This window comes from Musca vetustissima, unplaced genomic scaffold (genome assembly GCF_032173495.1).
Source record: "Musca vetustissima isolate MV318-11 ecotype Yass unplaced genomic scaffold, APGP_CSIRO_Mvet_v1 utg978, whole genome shotgun sequence".
Classification (NCBI taxonomy): domain Eukaryota; kingdom Metazoa; phylum Arthropoda; class Insecta; order Diptera; family Muscidae; genus Musca; species Musca vetustissima.
In genome coordinates this window covers 1-20,033 of record NW_026882773.1, presented here as the reverse complement: position 1 = coordinate 20,033, position 20,033 = coordinate 1, and positions in this window count along the sequence as shown.

The following is a 20,033-nucleotide window of genomic DNA, read 5'->3' as shown; positions in this document are numbered from 1 at the left end:
ATCTGATAAAACTTATATTCTACACAAGAAACTATATTCAAAAATGACTCGATTTAATGTAAAACGTCATTCTAGTCATCATTTAGTAGCCTATGGACATTTTCGTGCCAACAAACGTAGGATCATTGGTGCATCATTCAATCGAACGAAAATATATAGAGGTGAAGCATATCTAAATCTAAATCAATTCTCACCAATTTTAATAGAGCTCATCTTTGAGCCAAATAAATGAGTCGTACCAAACAACATCGCATTTGGAAAGTAAAATGTGATGTGCACTCTGTTTACAAAAATACATTACATGCATAATTCGAGCACAAGGTCTTCTTTTAAAGAACCCGAAGGGTTTGTGTACAGAAAACGAGAATAGAAGACCAAAAGGTCTTCTTCAAAGAAGACCGCAATTTCTAACAGAATGTGTTACTTTTTCAATAAAAGACCAAAAAGTCTTCTTATGTAGAATATAAGAAGATCTTGCTCCTATAATATGAGTATATTTTATTCTTACGTATAGAACCATACGGCTGCTTCAATGGTGGGCAGAAGATCTTCTTCTATAAAATATTTTTGAGGTTAGAAGAGCTTCTTGGAAACCAGAAGGTAGTCTGCAATAGATTATAAGTCCATAGGTTTTCTCTGAGGACCACATTAAATCTTAAAGAGAATTTTCCGCAGAAGACAAGTACGAGAAGTAATAATGACAAGTGAAAACGCACGTATACTGATATAATAACCAGTAAGGAAAGTTCAAAAGTCGGACGGGGTCGACTATATGATAACCTTCACTACTTTGGGTACATACAAGAGATGTTTGTAGGTACAATATTATGTAGATATAACAGACCTAGAATCTTTGGAGGACCATTGAAATAGAATCGGACGAAATTAAATGTGTGAACTACATAGATATTCAAACTAATTTAAAAGAATCCATACACATGCCATTCTAAAATTTATGAATAATTCCATGTCAATCGGAGAGACTTGGGTTCTTTAGTGTGCAATTTGTATGAATTCGAGCCAAATTATGTATTGGAGCTATATGTACAACTGGACGTATTTGAGCAATGGCGTCATCCATCATTTGGTATGATACAGCACAATGCCCTGTCCGAAATTTATCTCAATCGGAGAAACGCTTATTATTTGGTGCACAATTTGCATGAACTCAGACGAAAACATAGACCGGTAATACCTACACCTGAAAATATTTTGCCAAATCCAATACACGTTATTCTAGATTCGATTTGGTACGTTGTATACAAATTCGTACCAATCGGACAAACTTTACTTTTTTGGTACACCATTTAGATGAAATCGGATGAAAATATATATGGAAGGTTTATCTAAACCAGAACCGATTTCAATTCATTACGCAATGCAATTTTTTTATGTTAGACGAACACACATAGGCACCTCTGGCGCCATTTGCAGAAAATCGGAGCTATATCTAAAACTAGACCGATTTCAACAAACCTTAACACAAAACATTCTAGACTAAATTCCATACCCGCGTGTATATTAAAAGAACATAAGCAACGAATGGAGTTTGGTGCACCATTTTTACAAAATTTGCCCAAATATTAAGTTGGGGAAAAATAAATCCTTTTAATTTTTATTTTTATTTTTATACCCTTTACCACACTGTGGTACAGGGTGTTATGTATTTGTGCATATGTTTGTAACAGGCAAAAGGTATCGAGATAGACACATAAAATCACTTTCTGAGTCGATTTATGCATGTCCGCCCGTCTGTTGTTGTTAAATTGTAAACAAAGTACAAGTCGCATTTTAAATCCGATGTGGATAATATTTGGTACAGCTCACTTATTTGGTCCGAACCCTATTGAAAATGGTGAAAATCGGTTCAGATTTAGATATAGCTCCCATATATATTTATCCGATTTTATGAAAATGGCGCACCAACGTCCCTATATATCTTTCGTTTTGCACGAAATTTGGTATAGTGTACTGAATTGAGTCTAGAATGATGTGTGCTAAGTTTCGTGAAAATCGGTTCAGATTTAGATATAGCTCTCATACATACTTTCACCCGATTTTAGGTAAATGGTGCACCAAAGTCTCTGCAAATCTTACGATTTACACGAATTTTGGCACGAATTGTAAGTCTCGAATGATGTGTGTCAAATTTCCTAAAAATCGGTTCAGATTTAGATATAGCTCTCATATATTTTTCCGTCCGATTTAATGTATATAGTTCGTCAAAGTTCCTATATCTTTCGATTTGCACGAAATTTGGCATAGCGTACTGAATTAAGTCTAGAACGATGTGTGCAAAGTTTCGTGAAAATCGGTTCAGATTTAGATATAGCTCCCATATCGACGCCTCCGAAGAATAGTATGCTAAGTCTGAAAAGTGAGTTTTTCAGTAGAAGCTCTCAAAGTATGGATGTTTCTTATATCTTACGTGTCATTCTAAGTACATTTTTATACCCTTCACCACACTGTGGTACAGGGTATTATGTCTTTGTGCATATGTTTGTAACAGGCAAAAATAATCGAGATAGACCCATGGTTCCTTTTGAGAATATGCATAATCACTTTCTATGCATGTCCGTCCGTCCGTCTGTCTGTCTGTCCATGTTAAATTTTAAACAAAGTACAGGTCGCATTTATGATCCGAATTGAATGAAATTTGGCATAGGTCACTTATTTTAGGTCCACACATAGGACGAACCCTATTGAAATTGGGAAAAATCGGTTCAGATTTAGATATAGCTCCCATATATATATTTAACCGATTTAATGTAAACGGTCCCTATATACCTTTCGATTTGCACGAAATTTGGTACAGGCTAATCATTTAGGCCTAGAATAATGTCTGCCAATTTTCGTGAAAATCGGTGAAAATCAGATTTAGATATAGCTCCCATATATATTTCGTCCGATTTCATGTAAATGGTGCACCAAAGTCCCTATATATCCTTCGATTTGCACGACCTTTGGCATAACGTACTGAATTGAGTCTAGAGTGATGTCTGCTTTCAAGAATTTTAAGTCTCGAATGATGTGTGTCATGTTTCGTAAAAATCGGTTCAGATTTAGATATAGCTCCTTTATCTTTTTCCGTCCGATTTAATGTAAATAGTTCGCCAAAGTTCCTATATCTTTCGATTTGCACGAATTTGGCATAGCATACTGAATTAAGTCTAGAACGATGTGTGCAAAGTTTCGTGAAAATCGGTTCAGAATTAAATATAGCTCCCACATATACGTATATAATCGTCCAGGTTTAATATAAATGGTGCTCCAAACTCCTAATGTTTGTCCCATTAACACGAAATGTTGCACGATGTATCAAATTGAGATTTGAATGACGTTATTGCGTTTTTTTTAAAATTGGTGCAGATGCAGCCATAGCTTCCATATGTATTTCGAACGGGTATCTGATAAAGATTAAATTTTTAACAGTGCGACGAACAGAATATATGAAATCGGATGAAAGTATATATGGGATCTGTAACTAAATCGTTTAAATCACCAATTACATGTAATCGGACGAAACTATATATAGGAGATCTATTTAATTTTGAACCGATTTCCACCTTATTCAGTACGTTGTGAAAAATGTTGTATCAATCAGACAAATATTGGGATTTTGGTGCACCAATTACATAAAATCGGTCAAAACTATATGGGAGCTATATCAAAATCTGCACCAATTTGGACAAAACTTTTATACATGAATATAGGCCCTCGCTGTGGAAGATTTTGTCTCAATCATGGATCTATATTTATAATTTTTTGAATAGATGTATGTCAGCCTCTAAGTACCCTATGTGCCTCTATGAACCCTATACCAAACATCCAAGGAGTGCAGAATTTCAAAATTACGATTGCTCTTGTGATTTCTGATGAAAAACATTATCCTGATGAAAAATATTTATACCTTATGTGGTCTCAGAATTGAATTTTTTCAAACAAAATTACAAATTTAGTATGCATTCCACCTTATGGTGAAGTGTTTAAAAATACTGTCTCTAGATATAAAGTTTCGTCTTCTACAGAATACCAAATATATTTTAAAATACGGATTTAGTTTTCTATTGACCAATACATTTAAATATTTAATTTACTAATATGGTTACTCTGGTACATTTCATTTGGTTGCCAGAATGAATACCATTGAATACCATACTGTACATCCGTACACGTAATGTACTTATCGCGGTATTCTGCAAATATCTTCCACACGAGTAATCATATGTTTCTGAATAGCTTACATATGGCGTAGGCTATGGCTACCCTCTTGTAAACCTAAACCTAACCATAAACCTAATTTAATTAATGAATTTTTCTCCAATGTACAACAACAAGTTGGAATATCATTGTAAATATTTAAATATTATCATCAGATATTTTGCATTAAGGGAACCCCACCCATTCTCGATTTTAATTTTTCAAGATTTTCAATGGGCTGGTAAATCAATACCAATGCTTGTTAAGGTTTGCATCTTTGCACATATTTATTTGAAGATTTAAAAAAGAAGAAAAATAATTTACAAAAAAAATTTTGTTATTGTTTTGTTGTTGTTTTTTGTAATTAAAGAAACTCCTCACTGGATCATCGGAATCCGAAAATTCCAACGGTGTTAGAAAGAGTACATGTCTGGCTCTCGTATGAACTAGGATTATTGACTTCCCTCTAAAATTAACAAAATGTCGGACCTTTGAAAAAATATTTTTGAAAAATCGCCGAATTTTGACCAAAAACCGATTGGCTTTATCCTAGTTCATACGATAGCTATACACTCACAGAGAAACGTGTAAAAATTTGAAATCGATTGGGTTATTAGTTTTTGAGTTATCGTGCCCACCATTCGCAAAAGAGAAAAACGCGTTTAAAGTTTGAGAAGCCCTTTAGCCGTCACTTGATGCTGACACAATAAATCGGTTATATCTTCAAGAATTCTTGAGATTTTCACTTGAAATTTTGTAGAGACATTCTTGTATTAGTGTAGAACCGAATTCAATCAAAAAAAATTTTGACCCCGAGAATGGGGGGGGGGTCCCCTTAAACTCATTTCATCACCATCGTCGTCGCCGTCACCATCATCATTACTGTAATGTAATGCTCAATGCTCGGGCATTAATTCCTCATTTCTACACATTGAGTGTAATTCCAAAGTTCAGAGTTTAGACTGATGTTGACCATTATTCATTAATGTGAGAATTACAAGAAACAAAAAAGTAATATACACATTGTGAATGACAGCAACAGCATGAATATGTAATGAGTAACTGATGTATGTGTGTGAGTGTGGAATTTGTAACGAACATATCTATGAAAAGCTATGGTTTCAAATACACGGTACAACAGTTGAAAAACCATACATGGTGTACCATTACTAAGGAGGATCGACTATTTGGGAATTTGCGATTATTAGGAAAAACTCTGAACTTTTGCCTATCGAAGTTTTATACCTTCCACCATAGTATGGAGGGTATATTATGTTTGTTTTTCCGTTGGTAACTCATCGAAATAACCATTTCCGATCCTATGAAGTATGACGATTTAAAAATTACCGCTTGTCTGTTGCATTCACTCTAGCCTCTAAACGAATTGAGATAGATCGCCAAAATGTTGCATAGTGCCGTCTTTTGTCTGCAGGCAGGTCAAGTTCGAAGATGAGCAATACCGGTCCACGTTTAGGCATGTGGTGGACACTTCCACAAGAAATATATTTTTATTCAAAAATTTAATACAGGTACGTGGCTTCCTTGGAATATGTGGTTGGTATCGACGATTTATTAAAAATTTCTCAACAGAAACATTCCCCATCACCGAGGTTGTATCGACAAAGCGGAAGTTCCAATGGACTGACGAGGCACAGCAAGCGTTTGAACATGTTAAGTCACTCCTAATATCGGCTCCAGTGCTAAATAACCCAGATTTCACCAAGAAATTTTATTTGCACTGTGATGCTAGTGACTTTGGCATCGGGGCTGTGCTCGTTCAGCTCGATGATTAGGGGAATGAGAAACCAATCGCTTTCATGAGTAAAAAGCTAAACACCTCGCAAAGAAACTACAGTGTGGCCGAGCGAGAATGTGTAACTGCTCTAGAAGCTATTATGAAATTTCGTTGTTACCTGGGGCTTCAGGAGTTCGAAGTGGTAACGGACCAATCAAGTCTAATGTGACTTATGCGGCAGCCCGACCTAAGTGAGAGACTTGCGAGGTGGGTTTTTAAATTGCAGCCCTAACGTTTTGGTATTAACCACAGAGAATGTAAAGACCACATCGTCCCTGATGCGCTCTCCAGGATACCAGTCGATGAAATTTCTGAATTAGAAATATCTGAGCCAGGAGTTTATTTAGATACGCCATTTTTTGATGCCGAAGATTATTGCCGTCTTAAGAAACAAATCAGCGCCGACCAAAATATATAACCTGATATTAAAATCATTGATAAATTTATCTATTATCGAGCTGAGCACTACTCAGGTGATTAGACTCAGGAGGAAAATAGTTGGAAGCTTTGGATTCCTAGTAGGTTGCGTAACGAAACTATTTATAATGCTCACGACATCCCTGTTGCGGCTCATGGTGGAATGGGCAAAACATTGGAGCTTTTACGACGCACATTTTTCTGGCCAGGAATGGTCCGGGATGTGCGCGACTATATCCGAAATTGCGAAGTCTGGAAGACCACAAAGGGTTAATCGATCCCTGATTGCCGGCATAAGGGCTTATTTGAAAAAGGACCACAAACAGTGGGACCAAAACCTATCATCCATCAGTTGTGCGCTCCGAAATGCTTACCACCAGACTATTAACTGCTCACCCTATCATGCACTCTACGGTTTCGACATGATAACCCACGGCAACTCTTATGAATTACTGAGAAAACTGCATCTTTTAGATGAACCGTCAGTCAAAATAACTAAAGACGATAGCCTCCAACTTATCAGAAGAGACTTACGCCAACACATTAAGGAAGCTTACGAGAGGAACCAGCACAATTATAACCTCAGAACAAGAATTCAAAATTTTGCAATAGGCCAAGTAGTGTACCGTAGGAATTTTGCACAAAGTTGTGCTGAAAAATCGTTCAACTCAAAGTTATCTCCTGTTTTTATAAAATCACGGATTACAGAAAAACTAGGCAACCACTATTACTTGTTGGAAGACATGGAAGGAAAACCAGTCGGAACTTACCATGGAAAAGACATTCGCCCATAGTGTCCTTTTTCCGGCTAATTACACTTCGTATAACTCGTGGAATTATCAGGTTTGTGGTGGACACATCCACAATAAATATTTTTTATTCATAGTATTTTTATACTAAACATATATATTTCTTTTCTTAAATTAAAGTTTTCAATTACAAAAAAAAATTGTGTTTTATTAATTTGCTATTTAATCTCTTTTGATTCGGCAACGGCAAAGTTATCAGGTTCAGGTATCTTTATATTTTGTGTTTCGATAATAAGCATATTACCGTTGCCGTAGCTTGAAAATTATGTGAACGTACTTAAATACGCACTGAACATATGGGACAATATATCCAATGAGAGGTTTAAGGACCTGTTAAAGTCATTGAGATATGCTCCATTTTTATAGTAACTTATGTCGATAGCAAGTTTACGCTTTCAGACTAATCTTAATCTTGCCTTTGTCGAATAGTTGTGTCGAATTCCCACACACTCGGCCGACCCGGTGGTATCATTTGCTTACTTACTACTGTATTTTGCTGCTAATGTTGGTTCCTTTCCATTTAATTTTGTAGAATCGTGTTGATAAAGACAGAGCACAGCAAAGCAGGGTTTGTTTATGTTGAATATTGTGAATGAATTATAATTGGCAACACATATATTTTATGTAATTAGAGAACCATAAGTCACGATATAATTCATGGTTACTTTTAATAGAGATTAAAAAAGATACATGAGTAATCATTAGAATAAACTAGAATTAGAATAATCTAGAGTTAGAAGGTTCTAGAATAAGATAAGAATATATATAAGGAGTTGTAACTTAGATAGAGTTTGTCAGTTTGTAATAAGTAACGTGCAGTTAATCAAGTATATTGCGCCAGTTTATAAAGTAAAGTCTGCCAGTGTGTCAAGTGTATTCGCCAACCATGTAAAAGTAATAAAGTCTGCCAATAACCCCGTATCGTCCGAGTTTCATTTATTGGTGTTAATCACCATCGTTTGTCGATGCAGCAGCAATTTGAAATTTGTAACAGTATATTATTAAATTATAAATTAAAAGATACACAAATATTACATAAATATGTACACACGTCAGCACATATGCATATACACTTCTCCGAAGATCTCGAATGCATTAATATACAGTGGTTTTTGTGGACTGTTTGTTGTTCTTAATTAGATTAAATGATGTGGAATTTAAGAATTCATCATTGGTTTTTGTCACTGTAACCGCAAATTTACATTTAAACCAACTACTTGCAGGATAAAAATAAAGTAAATGAGCTCATATTATATTCTCAATCGTCGGCAATTTAAAAAAGCCTTTAAATATCACAGAACTTTTTTAAAATTTTCATGTGTAATATAAGGGATTCGCAGTTCTTCTGCAATACAATTTGATTTCAATACATTTCCCTTTTACTTTAAATGTGATTTATATAAAAAACACACACATATCCGACCCTAATATAATCAAAATATCAATGTGTAAGCTTTGGTTAACATTTGTAATTTATTTCGATTTAAAACCCTGCAATTGTAAGAATTTCCCTTCGGTACTTAATCCAGCAAGGATCAAAATTTCCCTTTCGTTTTCCATGAAAAATTTGCGAAAATAAATCGTAATTTTGCCCTGTTTAACACTTCACTTGAAAAACAAAAGAACATAAAATAAAGCCAAAATAACTTATTTCAATGGAATTTAATATCAAATCCTAAATAATGTTAGCTTTCAACTAAATAAGTCAGTGCCAGATGAAAAACAAATCACAAAGAGCAGAGAAAAACGCAACAGAGCAATACGCTGTACGTAACATCTCCAACTGTGCGTTTTGTACAAGTGGCAGATATTAAAGCAGCCATCATTACCCCCCAACAAGCGCCGTTACCCACCACTTTCTCACCAGTTCCCAAGGATTCCCCTTGCAAGTGTTCACACAGCTTCTAATAATAAATAATGCGTTTATTTCGTAACGAACAAAAAATCCTTATTTTGCACTGAGAAAACAAACAAACAGAAAACAAAACCAGTAAGGAAAGTAGTAAAGTCGGACGGGGCCGACTATATGATATCCTTCACCACTTTGGGTATATTCAACAGATGGAATCGTAACAGACGTAGCATTTTTGAAATTAAATATGTCATTCTGCAATCTATACAAAATTTTGGTCAGATATAGTGCTGCTTCTTACAATGGGACAAAATTATGTAAATAAATTCAAAGCAAAATATCAAAATCTAAACCGATTTCATCGGAACTTGTTAGGTTACACTTATTTCAGTATGTTTTGTGCTTTCGGCCTCATTTTGATTTCTTCATTTACTTATAAATCCAAATTTCGTGCAAATCGAAGAATATATAGGGAATTTGGTGCACAATTTACATAAAATCGGACAAAACTAAATATGGGAGCTTTATCTAAATCTGAACCGATTTTCACGAAACTAAGCACACATCACTCTAGACGTAATTTCGTACACTGTGCAAAATTTCGTGCAAATCGAAAGTTATGTAAGGACTTTGGTACACCATTTATATAAAATCGGACGAAACTATAAAGCTATATCTAAATCTGAACCGATTTTTTCGAATATTAGCACACATCATTCTAGACTTAAATCAGTACGCTATGCGAAATTTCGTGCCAATCGAAAGATATATAGCGACTTTGGTACATCATTTACCTTAAATGGGACCGATTTTCACGAAACTTAACACACATCATTCTAGACCATATTCATTACGCTATGCCGAAGTTCGTGTAAATCGAAAGATATATAGGGACTTTGGTACACCATTTACATGAAATCGGACGAAACTATATATGGGAGCTATATCTAAATCTGAACCGATTTTCACGAAACTTAGCACACGATATTCTAGACTTAATTCAGTACACTATGTCAAATCGAATGACTTTCAGAGACTTTGGTACACCAGTTACATATATATATATATATATATATATATATATATATATATGGGAGCTATATCTGAATCTGAACCGATTTTCACGAAACTTAACACACATCATTCTAGACCATATTCATTACGCTATGTCAAATTTCGTACAAATCGAGAGATATATATGGACTTTGGTACACAATTTATCTTAAATCGGACGAATATATATATATGTGCTATATCTAAATCTGAACCGATTTTCACAAAACTTTGCACACGTCATTTTAGACTTAATTCAGTGCGCTATGCCAAAATTCGTTAAAATCAAAAGATTTCCAGGGACTTTAGTGGACCATTTACCTAAAATCGGGCGAAACTATAAATGGGAGCTATATCTAAATCTAAACCGATTTTCACGAAATTTTGCACATATCATTTTAGACTTAATTCAGCACGCTATGCAAATCGAAAGATATGTAAGGACTTTGTTACACAATTTACCTTAAATCGGACGAAAATATATATATGGGAGCTATATCTAAGTCTGAACCGATTTTTCTCAATTTCAATATGGTTCGTCCTTGGGCCAAATAAGTGACCTATGCCAAATTTCATCCAATTCGGATGATAAATGCGACCTGTACTTTGTTTACAATTTAACTTGAACAGACGGACGGACATGCACAAATCGACTCAGAAAGTGATTCTATGCGTATTCTCAAAAGGAACCATGGGTCTATCTCGATTACGTTTGCCTGTTACAAACATATGCACAAAGACATAATACCCTGTACCACAGTGTGGTGAAGGGTATAAAAACGACTAAATAATACACTTCTTAAAATAAATACGAATGCGAGGAAAAGAAAGAAGCTTGATATGCACAGTGTGAGTAGTTAGAGATCACCCATTGCGAGATTGACTGCTGAAATAAATATGAAGTGTGCTAAGCTTGAAGAAAATATGAACAGCGCATAGATCAGTATTTTTGGGAATTTTTTTGTATGTGTATCCATTGAGTGATTTAGAAGGGTATTGTGTGAATTATTTTAAAATTATGGAAATAGAGTTACCAATGTAGACACTACGAAATGGAGTCGGTAATGTAATTAAATACGGATTCATAAAAAACCCAAAATAACATTAAACGACTTATGTATTATTGAAACTGGTGAAAATCTGTTCCGATTTAAATATTGCTCTTATATGTTTTTTGTCAGCTTTCACAATAGTGCACCAATGTACCAAAGTTTGTCAGTTTGAGACCAAATTTTGCACAGTGCACAATATTGAGATCAGTTCAAATTTACATATAGTAAATGTGTGAAAATATTAGTTTGGGGAACAAGGAATCAAATAATTTTAGATGAACAATAGGACTGTATGTATCATTATAATATGCACCGTTTGATTGTTGCCATTTTAAATGTAACTATATAATGCCTCTCTCATAGAAGTCCTGCTCTCTATTTACAAAAAAAAAAAAAAAAAAACTTTAGTAGTCGATTTTCACAATCCTCCGTAAATACCAGTTATTTTATCACTAAAGAAATTTTGAAATGCAAGAAAAAAATGATAACACTGTGCGACAAATTTGACTTTTTTTGATAATAACTGGGAAATTCCAACAGATTATGAAAGAGGGGATAAAAACAGAAGACACGTGTATCGGCGTTTTGAAAGTTTACGTCGGGAGGTAACCAAAAAAGGCGGGGCAATATTCCCCCTTTTCAAGAATGTTGATAATTTTCGAATTATGATTTCTTGAAATCCTTGCATTTTAGGTATATAGTGTCTTCGGCAATATTACTCATAAAATATCGAGGAATATTTTGGTCAGCAACTTAAACCCTCAACCGACTCATTAAAGGGGTCTTTTCGGTCCAATTTTCCAGTAGTGATTGAAAACTCATTCAAAACGGGGTTAAAGCTGCTCAGAATATTCTACAGAAATGTTCGCCATAAAGTTTTACTATAAGTCTCAGAATAGACTAAAACTCAAAAATCAGCCTTAAGCGTCAAAAATCTTAAAAAAAAACAAAAACTCGTTTTAGGGTTAATATCGTACTTATTACTAGTTTTTACCCATTTTTCCCACAAAATGTCGTTTTAGAAGGATAGTATAAGGAACAAAAATATTCTCCCTAAACTTTTAGCATAAGTCATTGTACAATAGTAATCTGTATATATAATGTATATACCGAATATATAGTCATACATTTTGAACAAAATTAAAAATGTTATTGTATTTTTTTTCAAAGACATTTCCCAGTATTTTTTTCGAAAAAGTGCATGAAAGTAACATAAAACTCAATTCTGGGTACATAATGTCAAAGAATAAAATATTCTACGTCAAAATCCACTTCAAGTCTCAGAATAAACTATATATTTATATTCAATAGTTTTTAAGAAATATACATAATAAAATTATATATAATAACAACAAGTTTTTTGCAGACTTCAGTTAATTTTATACTGTAAATTTCTTAAAAACTATTGAATATAAATATATAGTTTATTCTGAGACTTGAAGTGGATTTTGACGTAGAATATTTTATTCTTTGACATTATGTACCCAGAATTAAGTTTCATGTTACTTTAATGCACTTTGTCGAAAAAAATACTGGGAAATGTCTCTGAAAAAATACAATAACATTTTGAATTTTTGGTTCAAAATGTATGACTATATATTCCGTATTTATATTATATATAGATTTCTCTTGTTCAGTGACTTATGCTAAAAAGTGATGGAGAATATTTTTGTCCCTTATACTATCCTTCTAAAACGACATCTTATGGGTAAAATGGGTAAAAACTAGTAATAAGTACGATATTAACCCTAAAATGAGTTTTTTTTTTAAGATTTTTGACATTTAGGCTGATTTTTGAGTTTTTATAGTAAAACTTTATGGCGAATATTTCTGTAGAATATTCTGAGCAGCTTTAACCCCGTTTTGAATGAGTTTTCAATCACTCCTGGAAAAGGGGACCGAAAAGACCCCTTTAATGAGTCGGTTGAGGGTTAAAGTTGCTGACCAAAATATTCCTCGATATTTTATCAGTTATATTGCCGAAGACACTATATACCTAAAATGCAAGGATTTCAAGAAATCATAATTCGAAAATGATCAACATTCTTGAAAAGGGGGAATATTGCCCCGCCTTTTTTGGTTACCTCCCGACGTAAACTTTCAAAACGCCGATACACGTTTCTTCTTATTTTAGCCCCTCTTTCATAATCTGTTGGAATTTCGCGGTAATTATTTTTTGTGTTGCACAGTGTAATCGATTGGTGCCAAGTCCGGACTGTATTGCGGATGCATTAAAACTTCCCAACCAAGTTCCCGAAGTTTCTGGCGAGTCACTCTAAATGCGAAACCTCTCCTGTTTGTCAATTCTGGCAGTCTCTGCTCAAGTGCTATCTTCAAACGGTCCAGTTGTTGACAGTAGAGATCAGAATTTAGCGTTTGGCCATATGGAAGCAACTCATAATAAATAATCCCCTTCCAGTCCCACCAAATGCATAGCAGAACCTTCCTAGCCGTTAGTCATGGTTTTGCCACCTTTTGAGGTGCTTCAACGCTCCACAACTACATGTTGTGATCCATTTCTCATCTCCGGTCATCATCCGTTTAAGAAATGAGTCTTCTCATTTCTTTTGGTCAAGGCTTCGCAGATGGAAATTCGATTTTTAGCTCCTGGGCGATGTTACGACTGCTAACATGTCGGCCAATAATTTCTCCGATTTTATCGACATTTGTATAAGGGATTTCTTTTTCGCCAACCTAATATCTTATCCGCGCCCTAGATTTAAACCAGTTCAGATTTACATATTGCTGTCATATATATTTTCGACCGACTCCATCAAAATAGTGCATCAAATACTACAACTTTGTCCAATAGGGACGAGATTGTAAACAACGTAACGAACTGTGCATAGAAGGACGTGTGTTATGTTTTGTTGTCATCGGTTTAGATCTATCTATAGCTCTAATGAATAATGTTGCCCGATTTCATATAAATGGTACACGACGTACTTAACAATGCCCCAATTGCTGCAGGATACGAATAGCATGTATCATGTTTGGCTTTAAATCATATATATTACATATAAAATTTTCTCCGATATTTATATATAGATCGCATATTAAATTAAATTACGTTCGATTTTATATCATGCTTAATCAAAAATAATACGCATGTCCGATCGACAGGATATTGCACACATACAACCAGAATTATTATAGAGGAACATTGGTTAAGCTTCGTTTAACTTGTATGTGTTCTCATGCTGATTTGGGCTATGGTATTGCCGGTCCCATCCATCATTAAAACTGTACATACTGTTTGTTATTCCCTCCATCATAAGGTGGAGTGTATATCAAATTTGCAACACCTCGAAATATTTAGCAGAGATTCCATAAATTATATATATTCTTGATCAGAATAAAATTCTATATCGAATCATGCATGCCCTGTCTGTTGAAATCGTGATAGAGCTTGCAATATTTAAAATAGAGCTTTCAAATTTTGTACATACATTTATATTGCTCCCAGTATGAATTGTATTGAAAATATCAGGATATATAACTCCAAGTTTTAGTGCAGCCTGCATGTAACGGTGCCCTCAAATATTCTGTATGGTTTGGTACTTTGAGTTTTCATTGGGTATAGAATTTTCCTACTGAAAATGTTCTATATGTGTCCACTTTTTAGGATAGCGCCCATATTTTGAGGTCAACAGCACCTCTTTCTTACACTGACATATTTTCCGAATATTACTATTCATATTCAGATAGCTCCCGTATAACGGTACCCCCAATTATTCAGTATATTCAGGAGTATGCCCACGTTTTTTCAACCGAATAGGCTATAATTTCGTACTTTGAATTAAATTGTCGAAAGCATACTCCTACCTAAAATTATATATATATATATTACCAGTGAGCGGAGCAGTATAGTCGGACGGGGCCGACCATACGATACCCTACACAACTACCACGGAACTCTAACTTTCTGCGGATGTTTATTCCAAGCCTGGGCAATATTTCGTGATATTTGCTCAATCTGGCCCGATTAGAGGTCAACAGCACCTCTTTCTTACACTGACATATTTTCCGAATATTACTATTCATATTCAGTTCAGCCCTTCTAATTAATTGTTCAGATTCCCTTCACCGTGGGTTGTGTAGTGATGTTCGGCCTTTTATTGGCATCGACTCAAAAAACACAAAATATTAAGTTTTCGGTCCACTTCATCCCAATATTATAATCTGATCATCACCGAAAATTATAGGCGTTGTCTTTGGCCATAACTGAAATCTAATGCAAAATTTAAAAGTGATCAGCGCTATATTTCCGCCCTCTAGAGTGGTAATGGGTTTTTAAATAATATCTGTGTACGTAAGCACCTGCACATATTTAAGTGTAACTCCCACATACGAGAACATACGACAATATAATTGAACTTAATTTAAAAGTCAAGCACTCCTCTTGGATATACTACCAACTTCTCGGGTCTATGTCCTTCAGGAGTAAATATATACGCTATAGAATACAAATTTTGTAATTTTTCACACAAAAGTCAGGGTCCATTTGACTCACTAAATATTGACTGATCTTTATCTCTTTACCAAAAACAATAGGGATCTTCATTGGCCAGAACCCATCCTACATGCAAAATGTTGTGAAAATTGGTCCATAACTGTGGCCTGTATCGTGTTTACAAGTTATAATGGACAGACGGACGGACACACATGTCTAGATCGACTCAGCTAGTCGAGATTTGATCGGTATACTTAAAGGTGGGTCTAGGACCAATATTTCGCGGCGTTACAAACTCTTGGGCCTGCACAAAGATATAATACCCTGACAACATAGTAGTGTGGGGTATAAAAGTGGAATTAAAAAGAATTATAGTAACTCATCAATTAAGAACGGCTAGACCGATTTCACTCAAAATGGGTTTTAATTGTCGGTAGTTGCAGTGGGAAGGTTTTTATGAAATAAAATTTTAAGAAAAATCCTCGAAAATCTCATAAAATTTTTGTGAAGAAAAGGCTAGACAGAATTGACTGAAAATTACTTTTAGTTGAAAATTGTTTTTCTTCGAAGTTCAATTCGTAGTTCTTTTTTGACATATTTTAGTCGAAATTGTCAGCGTATAATTTCCTTGAGCAATTATGGAAAATTCTCAATATATGTTTATTTTCTACAATCAATTGGATTGCATTTTTGCTCCGACAAAAATATGATATATGACAATAAATTTTGATATTAATAGAGAAATATGAAACCGAAAAAGATAGCTATAGGTAAGATATGCACATTTATCGCGATCATTATTTCCTCACGTTTTCCATTAAATCAAGCTTGTTTAGATTGTTATACTATGTATTGAGAACCACTGTAACGATTTGACGCAAATTTTACTTCGGTTGTTTGTAATTAGTGGGAAGATTTAACAGAATAAAATGTTGTGAAAGGCATAAAGTCGTGAAAATGGAATAATTGAACGTTTGGTAATTACACCGTTTATAACTCAAGAACGTCTGCACCGATTTTAATGGAAAATATGCTAACACATCGTGAGAAACCGCGATAACAGCGTTATATTTACATATTTCCAATTTTATGTTTAAATAATTTATTGTTTTAAGGATATATGATCTCTTGTGATAAGATTAGTTAAATAAAAACTTCTAACTTCATAATGATTTGTTTATCTCCTTATACTAATAATTCGATCATTTCCAATCGCTGAAAATATTTGTAATGATCGCATTATTAGTATTCCCATCAGATATTCCACATTTTTCTTATATTATACACAACCCAAATTATTGGACATCAAATCTCGTTTTAATATATGTATTATTTTTGGCCAATGTTTTTTGCCGACAACTTGAAGTGTGCATGGCAGTACGGGGCTACGCAAAAATATGGAGCTATGTAACTTATAACAGCAATTGTTCAAATATTGGTATTTACATTTAGAACAAGATGTCCGACGTTAACTTTGTCCGAACTTTTTATACCCTTCACCACACTGTAGTACAGGGTTTATGTCTTTGTGCGTATGTTTGTAACAGGTAAAAGGAAACGAGATAGACACATGGTTCCTTTTGAGAATATGCATAGAATTACTTTCTGAGTCGATTTATGCATGTCCGTCCGTCCGACCAAAGTCCCTATATATCTCTCGATTTGCACGATATTTGGCTTAGTGTACTGAATTAGGTTAGTAATGATGTGTGTTAAGGTTCCTGGAAATCGGTTAAGATTTTGACATTTCTCCCATATTTATTTTCGTCCAATTTAATGTAAATGGTACACCAAAGTCCCTATATATCTTTCGATTTGCACGAAATTTGGCATAGCGTACTGAATAAAGTCTAGAATGATGATTTTAGTTAGATGGTACACCAAAGACCCAACATCGGGCCGATTGACACAAAATTTTGCTCAACGTACTGAAGTTAATATAACCTAGCATGTGGAAGTTGTTATTGAAATCAGTTCAAATTTGGATATTTAAGGATATGATACATCAAGAACTCAAAACCTGTGGCAAGTTTCGATGAAATCGGTTTAGATTTCGATATAGCTTTTATATATAATTTTGTCCGATTTTAAGTAAATGGTACACCAAACTCTTCATGTTTATCAGATATTTATGCAAATAATCAAAGGTTGTCCGATTGATGATGATTTGCTTTAAATTGGTTAACATAATTTTATCCCATTGTAAGAAGCAACTCTATATCTGACCAAATGAAAAATTTAGTATAGGTTGCAGAATGACATGTTTATGGATCCAATTTCATTTTACTGGTCCTTCAATAATGCGACGTCTGTTAGGATTCATCTGTTGAATATGCCCTCATATAGTCGGGCCCGTCCGACTTTACTACTTTCCTTGCTGGTTTTACTTAACTCTCAAATATATATAATCAATAACAAAACATATACAAATCAATATCGATAATCTAGCAACTAACTAATAAATCTATTAGCGGGGAAAATTATATGAGGGAGCTATATCTACAACAGAACCGATTTCAAAGTGGAGATAGAACAGAATCTACGGTGTACCATTTACATAAAATGGGACTTAAGTATATATGGGCATTACCGGCAAAAGGTAAACGAAAGTTAAAGAATTGGTTTCTTTAATTGTGCTTAATGTCGTAAAGTAAAGGCAGAAAATCCAAAGAAGGGCCACATTTGTCATTTTTTCTTCTTGTTCTTAGCATAAATGCTAATTTAATGACAATAAATGCAGACACTGCGGAAATAAAAACTGCAAAATCAAAAATTTCGCGTTAATGACCGAAAAAAACCTTCGTAAATAAAGGATATGCTAAATTTTGAAATTTGGAAAGTGCAATAATAATGCTTCATGTAAAGAATATAAAAATTCAATTTATTTAACATTTAAAATTTGATTTTGCCTTTGAAAGTCGTATCGGTGACTGCGGACTAAATTCCATACCCACTGCTAAATTGAACATAGCCTCTACGGTGCTCCATTTACATAAAATCGGACGAAACTATATATCGTTAGCTAAAATGCAAAAGGGCATAACTAACAAAAGCATAATTGTGTAGGAGAAGCAAAAAACTGTTTTGTATGAAAACTATAAACATGTCATGTGAAATGAAAAAGGATGCCCGGCAGGTCGATATTGCATATGACGAATAATAGACTATAACTTTTTTAACAAATTAAGTTAATGTTGAAATTACTTGTTAATGAAACAGTATTTTTTGTATTGAGTAGGATTTGAATTTCCTGAAAATTTGCTTTATAAATTTTCTGGAATATTTTTTCATTCGTTGTGTTTGCATTGTTCAATAAAGACGTTTATAGCATTTTTCTTTTATAAAACTGTGTGTGTGTTCTTTCTCGGGAAATCCTCAACAAAGGTTATGGGCCCAGAGATCGAAGAATAGAAGAAAAATAGTTGTGCCGCGAATAAATTGAAAAATAAACAATTGTGTGCTGCTGAAAATAAAGAATTTCAAAAATGTCATCAATGTTTTAAATTGAAAAATTGGGGGAGACAAATTACGACGGCTGGAAGATTCACATGCGTTCCGTGTTAATTCATGCAGATTTGTGGGATTATGTTAGCGGAGCTTTGCCGATACCTTCCGATGATACTGGTCGTACAATATGGGAAACCAAAGATCAAAAAGCTTTATCGTCAATTCTTCTAAGTATGAAGAGATCCCAGCTTAATATTATAAAGCACTGCACAATTTCCAGAAGTGCTTGGCAGACGCTGGAAAAGAAATTTCAACCTAAAGGTCCTGCTCGCAAAATATATTTGTTCCGTAAGCTACTAGCAACGAAGATGGCCCAAAGTCAATCAATGTCAGAACATCAGACCAATTTCAACGACGTAGTTGAAAAGCTTTCCGAGGTTGAGGTAAATATAACGGAAGATCTGTTGTCCATTATATTGTTAGATAGCTTATCAGAAGACTACGAGAACTTTGTCATCGCAATGGAATCAAGAGACGCTCTACCAACATTGGAAGTCCTGAAAAATAAACTTATGGAAGAATTTGAAAGACGAACAAGTAAATCATCAGTGGAAGAGAATCATCATCAGGCCTTCGTGTCAAAATCAAAGGATAAAAAATTCTGTAAGAAGACCGATATCAAGTGCTATAAATGCGGTAAGAAGGGGCATATGGCACGAGATTGTAAATCGAGAAGAACTGCAGCAAATGCAATGTTAAATGGAATAACCAGTGGCGATTTAGAGAAATCCACATGGATTTATGACAGTGGATCAACGAGTCACATGTGTTGTGACAGAAACATGTTCCACCAATTTCGAAAACACAAGGAGAAAATTGAACTGGCAGGCGATTTTTTCATATTCTCCGAAGGAATTGGGCAAGTACATCTGAAATATAAAAATAGAAATGTACG